Source organism: Elephantulus edwardii, unplaced genomic scaffold (genome assembly GCF_000299155.1).
Source record: "Elephantulus edwardii isolate Elephantulus edwardi_28Jun2011 unplaced genomic scaffold, EleEdw1.0 scaffold00037, whole genome shotgun sequence".
NCBI lineage: Eukaryota > Metazoa > Chordata > Mammalia > Macroscelidea > Macroscelididae > Elephantulus > Elephantulus edwardii.
In genome coordinates, this window is record NW_006399787.1 from 10,078,393 (window position 1) to 10,088,106 (window position 9,714).

Consider the following 9,714-nt stretch of genomic DNA (forward strand, 5'->3'; position numbering starts at 1 on the left):
ACACTCTTCAACATCACAGTGCAAAGACATCAATTCTTCTTTGGTCTTCCTTATGCCAACTTCCTATTGTCCAACTTTCACATGCATATTAAGCAACTGAAAATACCATGACTTGGGTAGGTGCTCCTTAGTTTCAGAACTGACATCCTTGCTCTTAGGATGTTTTTCAAGAAGTTCTGGACAACAGATTTGTCCAATGAAGCAAATATTTTTATTTCTTGACTACTACTACCATAAGTAAAATGAAATCCTTGACAGTTTCAACCTTTTCTCTATCTAACATGATTTTGCTGATTGATCCATTTGTGAGGAATTATGTCTCTTAATATTGAGATGCAATCCATTTTGTAGGCATCAGTCTGATCTTCAATAAGTGCTTATGTCTCCTTCACGTTCTGCAAGCAAGGTTGTATCACTGCATAACATAGGTTTATGAGTCTTCCTCCAATCCTGACGCTACACTCCTCTTCATAGCCTCTCAAATTGTTTGCTCAGCAATAAAGATTAAACAGGTATGGAGAAACAATAGAGCCCTAACAAACACTTTTCAGATGTTACAATCTAGTTATTTTTTAATCAACTCTCTCGAGGATGCAAAAATAGAAGGACCCTTGCTGGTCCATGTCTCCTCTCGGGATTTGATGGTAAAATCTCCCAACCCTGGTTAGACAACTTCAAAAAGCCTTTTTCTGCAAACCTGTGGCCCTGACCCTGTGACCTTCACAAGCTAGGAGGTTTGGGGGGCACAGATCAGGGTCTATCGGTCCCACTTCTGGTTCTAACCAGATGTTTCATCTCGGACAAATCATTTTACCTTCTCTAAATGAAATAGATCCAATCAGAAGATCTCTAAACTTTCTTCCCACTGATATCTGAGATTCTGCCTAGCCAAAAAAGAGAGAGACTGCTTAGCACCTTCTCATTAGACTAGACAGTCCATGTCTTTACGGGCCAGACTCACCAAAAAAACAGCCGCTCCGGAAAAGTAATGTGGTCAGATAGGAAGAACACCAAGCCAGGGCCCAGATTTGCCACGTCTCATCATGGGTCCAAGTCCCTGGGTGTTGCCAACAGTTGGCATTCTTGGAAACTAATCAGAAGGTCTGAATATTGCGCTAGAGCACTGAGAAACCAAAGCAAAGAGAAGAAATCAGGATGCAAAGGAGCTGAACAGAAGATTTCAAAGGGCAGTCTGGGAAGACAAAGCAAAGTATTATAAAATGTGCAAAGAGCTAGAGTCAGAAAATCAGAAGGGGCGAAATCATTTGTCACTTTTTTCCCCAGAAAAATAAATGTATTTTCTAATACACGGTACACATATACATCCAACGTGCTTATTTTACACATCTACTCATAAATGACTCCCAAATTTTCTAAATCACAGCCATTTTGATGTAAGTATGTACCAGGTGGTCTTCACCAAGATTTGAGAAAGGCCTTTTGACAGCATTCTAAACATAAAGCATCTGTCCCAGCAGAATTCACTTTAGATTAGTTTTATCAGTAGAAAGCTTTGAAAAGCTACATTTGCATCTAATTTTTCCATATGAAAAGAATGCAGCAGTATCAGCTTGTATTCCAGAGAAATTGCTTTCGTTTTTCTGATGATGGAACCACACGTCCACATCTGTTGGTATTGTACAGGTTGATTCACACGGTGGGGGTAAAGCATCCACAATGGCTTTGGCAACATCGGGGTCACTCTTGAAGAGGCTCCCAGACACTGTTGTGTTCATACAACTGATTCCTTTCCCACCCGTCTTCTTAGTCACAAGTGCTTTCCAATGGTCATGGGCGTGTTTAATAATATCAGTTGCAAAATCCTTACCTTTAAATTCTGCATTGAAAGCAAACTGGTTTTCCATCAGGAACCTTGTATCTTTTTTTAAAAAAAATTTTGTTTTATTAATTTTAATGAACATTTACAGATATTTTGCATTTCCATTCATTCATAATTGCACTTTTTTTCTCTACCCCCCTCCAATTTGTTCCTCTCTTTGAAAAGCAAAAGATAAACATCTTCGTTGGTATACAATCTCCCAATCCCCACCCCTCCCCACCCTGAATGCACTCCACTATTCAACCTTAATTCTGGATTCCTGTGATAATCATAATACCCTATCATATATCGCTTTTAAACTGTTCTCTCACTCATCTGTTTCAATGAAGTATACATACTCTATCCAGTTTTTCTCAGTCTTACCCCAAGCCTGATGTCCGTCCCATTCTACAACAATGGCACCATGCAGTATTTGACTATTTTGTGACTGAGATATTTTACTCAGCATAATGTCCTCCAGGGTCACCCATTTTGAATAATAGTGCATGAGTTCCTTGTGTTTCAATGCAGTGTAGTATTCCATTGTGTGAATATAGCACAGCTTCTCTATCCATTCACTTGTTAATGGGCACTTAGGCTGTTTCCAACTCCTTGCTATTGTGAGCAAAGCCACGATGAACATGGTGTGCATATATCTGCTTGGATGTTGGTTATGGTCTCTTTGGGGTATATTCCCAGTAGTGGAATTGCTGGGTCAAATGGTATCTCTATTTGTAACTTTTTGAGAAAGCGCCACACCACTTTCCACAGTGGTTGCACTACTTTACACTTCCACCAACAATAAATAAGGGTTCCAGTTTCTCCCAACCTAGCCAGCATTTGTTGCTTTCTGGTCTGTTGAGTTTTGCTTTTCTGACTGGGGTGAGATGATAGCTCATAGTTGTTTGGAACCTTGTATCTTCTAAACCAGTCCACAGTAGCTTCCAGGTAGGCAGGCTTTAGCCATCTGACATCATTAATATCATTATAATGGCTCCATCAGGATCACCCACATTAATGGCAATGACTTTCCAGTCGGTTTCTCCTGCATCAATGTCCAAAACTTTCACACTGCTTACTTCACCTCTTGCACACACCTTGCTTCCAGTATCACACACACCAATTAAATCATTGTCACCACAACAGCCACTGTGTTTGTTACTGCATCCTGGGTCTTCCCAATCCTGAGGAATGGCGCCATAGTCCCAGATGTATCCTTTATAAGGGAACAAATTTGCAACATAAAGGAGTTTTCCTTTTTTCACATCTTGCTTAATTGGGTTTAAATGGTCCTTGGTAGCAATCTTCATTTTTGCATTAGACCAACGTGATACTTCAACTACCTTGTGGAACACATCCTTATCTGCATAAATTGGAATACCATGAAATGAAGATATGTATTGTCCTTTTTCATTTTTGAGGAAGACTTGGTACTCGAGCATGAAGGCCGCAGCACGTTCTTTGTTGCTGAAGCCTTTCATGGTGGTGGGTGGTGAGCCACTACCTCTACCATATGTGGAGCCCACACGTGGCATCTGCTGGCCAGGCTTGTTCATTACTTCTTAAGTGGAAGGAAATAAAGAACAAAATCAAGCCTCAGGTTACAATGCTTAAGGTTACTATGGGTAGAATATTGAATGGTGCAGGAAACATCAAAAGAAGATGGAAGGAGTACAGTCACTGTACCAAAAAGAATTGGCTGACACAGAAGAATTTCATAAAACAACATATGACCATGAAGCAATGGTGATGCAGGAGAAAGTTCAAACTGCTCTGAAGGAATTGGCAAAAAACAAGGCTTCAGGAATTGATGCAATTCCAATTGATATCTTTGAACAAACAGTTGCAGCCCTGGATATTCTTACCAGGTTATGCCAAGAAATCTGGAGGACAACTACCTGGTCAACTAACTGGAAAACATCCATATACATTCTTATTCCAAGAAAAAGGCGATCCAATGGAGTATGGGAATTAATTATCAAACGATATCACTAAAACCACACACAAGCAAAAGCCTTCTGCAGATCGTCTGAAAAGGGTTGGAACATTCACAGAAAACCACCAGAAGCAGAAGCCAAGTTTAAAAGAGGCCATGGTACTAGGAATATCATCACAAATGTCAGATAGATCTTGGATGAAAGCAGAGAGTACCAGAGGAATGTCAATTTGTGTTTCATTGCCTATGCAAAGGCAATTGTATAGATCACAACAAAGTGTGGCTAACCTTGAGAAGAATGGGAATCTCAAAACACTTGACTGTGTTCATGAGAAACCTATAGTTGGACCAGAAGGCAGCTAAACAGAGCAAGGAAATACTACATGCCTCAAAATCAGGAAAGGGGTATGTCAAGGATGCATCTTGTGTCCATACATTTTCAGTCTATATGCGGAACAGATCATTCAAGAGGCTGGGCTTTATGAGGAAGAATGTGGCATCAGGATTGGAGGAAGAATTGTCAACAGCCCATATTATGCTGATGACACAACCTTACTTACTGAAACTGAGGAGGACCTGAAGCATTTGCTGCAGAGGGTCAAGGACTGTAATCTTCAGTATTGATAGATGCTCAAAATAAAAAAAAAACAACCACACAAAGATTCTCATCACTTGGCCAATTGGCAGCATGATGATAGATGGAGAAGAAATTGAGATTGTTGATAATTTCTCTTCCTTGGTTCCACAATCAACACTCTTGATACCACCAGTTAAGAAATAAAAAGATGAATTGCATTAGGAAAATCTGCTGTCAGGAACCTCTCCAAAATGCTAATGAGCAATGATGTCAGTCTAGAGACTAAGGTGTACCTGATCCAGGCTATGGTCTTCACAGTTATTTGTTATGCATTAGAGAGATGGGCAATGACTAAAGATGACAGAAGAATTGATGCCTTTGGGTGCTGCAGAAGAATATTGAACATTCCATGGACTGCCAAGAGAACTAACAGGTCTGTCCTAGAGAGGTTGAAGCCAAGCTGCTGCTTGGAGGCAAGGATTTTGAAGCTCCACCTGACAGACTTTGGGCATGTTGCCAAGAGGTACCAGTCCTTGGAAAAGGACATCAAGCTTGGAAGCATAGGACAGGATAGGAGAGGAAAACCCTGGATAAGATAGAGTTACACAGCAAATGCAGTAATAAGGATAGGTGTATCAGAGATAGTGAGATTAGCTCAGGATAGGGTAGGGTCCAGAGCTATTGTGCACAGGGTCGCTATGAGTCATGATCGATTTGACAGCACGGAACAATAATAAAAGGTCGAAGGCTCAAGTTCACCTAGAGGTGCTTTGGAAGAAAGTCCTGGCAATCAATCATGAATCACAATCTACTTAAAGGCAATTGTTTCTGTTTCGTTTGTTTCTTTTACGAGTAGTAAAAACTGAAGAACTCTTAAGTCTGTATGTCAGTTCCGTGTCAATATTAAAGGAGCCCACATTTGTAAGAAAATATCATTCATTATGCCTACATTCAGAGGTAAGGCTAGAATTCTAACAGGCGCCTGTCACAGAGGAACCAGATTTGTCACTATTTGAAAGGAATTCAAGGCAAAGGCCAGAAGCAGGAGAAAAGGGGATGAGGGTCAATGGTGATGAGAATACGAGCGGGAAGTTGTATGAGCCTATGTGGGCATTTCTCAGTTACTTCAATAGACTTCCTCATAGAAATTGCGTCTGTTTCACCAATCAGTTCTTACCTCTAGGCAAAGTCATTCTCTGGGAAGCTGTTTCTCTGAAAAGAGCTCCATCTGTGATCAGCTCTATTGTCAAGGAGAAAGAAAGTTCCTTCTCCCACGCAAATGCCAGGCAGGAGGTGGTGCCAAGCGGTCACAGGACCCTCATTTTCTGTAACAGTGATTGCTTTGTGGCAAGGGGGGCAAGATGCCAGCACAACTGCTGGGGACCCTGCTGGCTGCCCAGCTCCATAGGGCCCCAAGCATTTGGGGAATTTTATACTGAGACCAAAGGAAATAAAAGAACTTGACCATGTGGTGCTGCCATCATCCCGTGGTACTCGCCAGGCAGATCATGGAGAGACATCCATCATTCCTGAGCCCCAGATGTGAAAGCAGCCTGGTGGACTAAGACAAAGCCCCTCCAAACAGGAACCATCCTCTGGAATGAGTCATGAGGTTGAACAAGCCTTTCAAAAGAAAGGTGTTAATTTACTTAAGCTTTTAAGATTAGTAATTTGGTTTTTGACCAAGATCTTGTTAAAGTTTTCTACTCACTTCCCCACCTTATTAAACAGAGCTTATGAAATAGAAATGACGTTTTCCGTGCTAGTTCAAGGTCATTATCACTGTCAGAACACATATGCTGAAAGTGAAGCTAGAGACCAGTATGTGGGCCACTTTGCTGATTGGGGACCGATGTTAGCAACCAAACCTGGAGGTGCTTTCTTGGGGAAAAACCCCTGACATCAGCTTCTTTTTCCCCTCTCGAAAAGTACAAAGCATGTTCTCCCTTCTCCACAAAGACAAAGCAGAACCCTGCCCCTTAGCTGTGTGCCCTTGGCCGAATGATGTCATCTTTCAGTGAGGCTCACATTTCATCTGTGAGAGTGTGAATTGTTTCATTAAATTAGCATATGGGGAGTGCCTAGCACAGCGCCTGGCATACAGAAACACTCTGTATGTTAACTTATTGTTTGCAAATTAAGCAACAGAGACACAAATACACATGTAGACAAGTTGCAGATTTGGTTCACTCAGTCCGTCTCCCTTTTGCAGCTCACTCTCTGAGAAGGAACGCCATGTTTGCTAAGTCCTTGGGCCTCCTGTGGAAATAGCCTCCGTCCCGATTGTAATCAACTCAGGTTCCCTGCAGCCTGTGCCTTTTCAGGTTGTTTTGCTGCGTCTTCAAGTTACCTCTGGCTCCTGGTGACCCTAAACAGATCTGAAGCGCCCTCAACCATCTCAGACATGCTCCAATCCAGCCCATAGTGAAGCAAGGACAGGTGAAAAAAGACTTGGGCCGTCAGAGGAGAGAGGGCTTCCTGTGGCCCATTCCAGAACGCACCGTGTGCAGATGTGTGCTCAGGGCAAACAGGCCATTTATTAACTGCCAGAGGCGGAAGGGGACAGAGCCTCTGTTTCTGCAGCATCCTGTTCACTTCTCTGCTCTCCCTTGGAAAGCTCAGCTGCATGGTCCCTTGACTTTGGAGGATTAGCCCTTGAAAGCGAGGGGTGGCAATCTGGGAATGGGGTGAGGCAGGGCACAGGGGCTACAGGTCCCCGACCCCTTATCTAGTAAAGCTCTGGAGGATACATACACCCTGGTTCTCCAAGCTGCCTATTGAAGGGTGATACCATCAGCCAACCAAAATGCACTCACCGAGTCCTAGCCCACCCAAGTGGGAAATCACTCCCTGACTTTTACCAAAACCCATTCACTCCAGAGCACCTTCCTCACACCCTACACTGCACAGATCCCCCTGCAAGAATCACGAATACGGCACCAACAGGACCTGGGGCACTTTCTACTTCACTCCTGGATGTCCCTGGGCAGACTGTGACTGCAGATACACTACTTGTAGGATCAATATCATGATGAAATAGTCACATGACTTTTTTTTAAAATTCCCAGTACTTAAAAAGCACTGTAAAAGTTACATTTAGAATCTATTGTAGTCTATTAAATGTAAAAGAGCATTATGGGGGGGAATGAAATATTGTGAGAATGACAAAATAGGATGCAGAAACATGAGGTAAGCATATGCTGTTGGGGGAAACGGTACCAATAGACTTGTTCCACATGGGGTTACCACAAACCTTCAATTTGTTTAAAAAAGAAAATGCCGCACTAGTGAGGTACCATCAAGGGGAGTGCAATAAAACAAGTTCTGTCTGTGCATTCAGCTCCCTCCCATTTCATGAGACTCCTCAGTTGGGAAAATAAGGAACACAGCCTCATGGAATCACAGCCTCCCAGCAGATGTGTTACGCTTCTAAGATAAATATTTGAAACATCCAAACAGAAGCCCAGTAAGATTCCAATCCCAGTGCTTTTCAATTGTGGGAACCAGATTTTGCTGAGTAAACTGAGGACAAATGTAGAACCCATGTCTTATTACTGGGGCTAAGGGTGGGGAAGTAAGGAGTGTAGGACAAAAATATTAAGGAGACATAATTTTCCAAGCCTTCTTCTAAGTTCTGCCTCTCAGTAACATCCACCCCCAGCCCAGAAGACCAGTCTTTCTGCAGGAAAGAAAATCATTCCCTCTACCGCTTGGTTTAAAATCAGGAAATGTGTGTGTCAAGGTTGTTCCCTTTCTCCATACCTATTCAATCTGTATGTTGAACAAGTAATCTGAGATTATGTGAAGAATGTGGCATCAGGATCTGAGGAAGAATCATTAACAAGCTGCTTTATGCAAATGACATAACATCACTTGAAGAAAGTGAAAAGGATTTAAAGCTCTTGCTGCAGAAGACCAAAAACCATATAGCCTTCAATATGAGCTACATTTCAACGTCAAGAAGACAAAAATCCTCATCACTGGGCCAATGACCAACATAATAATAAACAAAGACTGAAGTTGTCAGTGATTTCATTTTACTTAGATCCATAATCAATACCCATGAGAGCAGCAGTCAGGAAATCAAAAAATATTTTCATTGGGAAAATCTGCTGTCAAAGACCTCTCCAAAGTTCTCAGCAACAAGGACGTCAGTTTAAATCTAAGATGTGGCTGACCCAAGCATACATTTGGGAGGGGGGAGGCGGTTCCAATTGTTTCCTACACATCTGAAAATTGAACAATGAATAAGAAGGACAGAAGAATTGATGCCTTTGAGTTGTGGTGTTGGAGAAGAGTGTTGAATATCCTATGGACTACCAAAAAGAACAAACCAGATATGTCTTGAAGAGGGTGAAATCAGAGTGCTTCCTAGAAGCAAGAATGGTGATGTTCCATCTCACAGACTTTGAGCGTATTGTTAGGAGAAGCTATTCCTTGGAGAGGGACGTCATGCTTGGAAAGATGAGGGGTCAGTGAAAGAGAGAGGAAGACCCTCAACAAGAAGGATTTAAATAGTGTCTGCAGCATTGGGCTCAAATATGTCTTGGATAAGAAGAATGGCACCGGGTAGGACAGAGTTCAGAGTTCGTAGGGTTGCTATGAGTCATACTCGACTAGGCGACACTGGACAACCATAAATAACAATAGCCTTACTCTACTCGGCTCTGAGAGAGACAGTGTAGGGCTTGGGAGGAGCTCTGCCTCCTGAACTCAAGCTTTGCTGGGGAGAGGGCAGAATGAGTTTGTCCCTCAGGTTTGACAGTGGTCGATTGTTGGTAGTGAGTCAGCTATGCGAATAAGATGCTGCCCAGAGCTGCACTGTCTTCAAACCTGCTGGTGTGGTCACATCTGCTGCACTCATTGTGTGCTTTAAGCGACTACAACCCAGCACACTCATCTTCCTTACATTCTGTTGTGATCCGTAGGGTTTTTATTAGATCGTTTTCAGGAGAGGGCTGCCATGCCTTTCTTCCCAGCCTATCTTAATCTAGAGGCTCCAGCTGATATCTGTTCTCCGTGAATGATCTTGTTGATATTTGAAGTATCAAAAGCATAGCTTCTAGCCCTGCCAATACCACCAAGTTAGAACCAACTCATAGCTGACCCTCCAGTGGGTTTTCAGAGACTGTAAATCACACAGGAGGAGATTACCCACGCTTGTCCCTTGTAGCAGCTGGTGGATTCAAACTGCTTGCCTTTGGGTTGGCAGTACAACACTTTACCCTCTAGGCCAGTATCATAGCAAAATACAAACCATCACCGTACGACGAATCCGGTGACTATTAGATGGTTAGCTAAGCCACTTAAAAATCTATTTATCCAAAGACTTTTTCTGGGGAATGGGGAAAAGAAAGTATTAGAAAGAATGTAGACTTGGTC

General features: G+C 42.5%; 1 pseudogene; it reads right to left on the reverse strand.

Moving 5' to 3' along the window:
* Positions 1-720: 720 nt before the first annotated feature.
* On the reverse strand, positions 721-3,375 carry LOC102869828 (annotated as a pseudogene).
* Between the last annotated feature and the right edge of the window lie 6,339 nt (positions 3,376-9,714).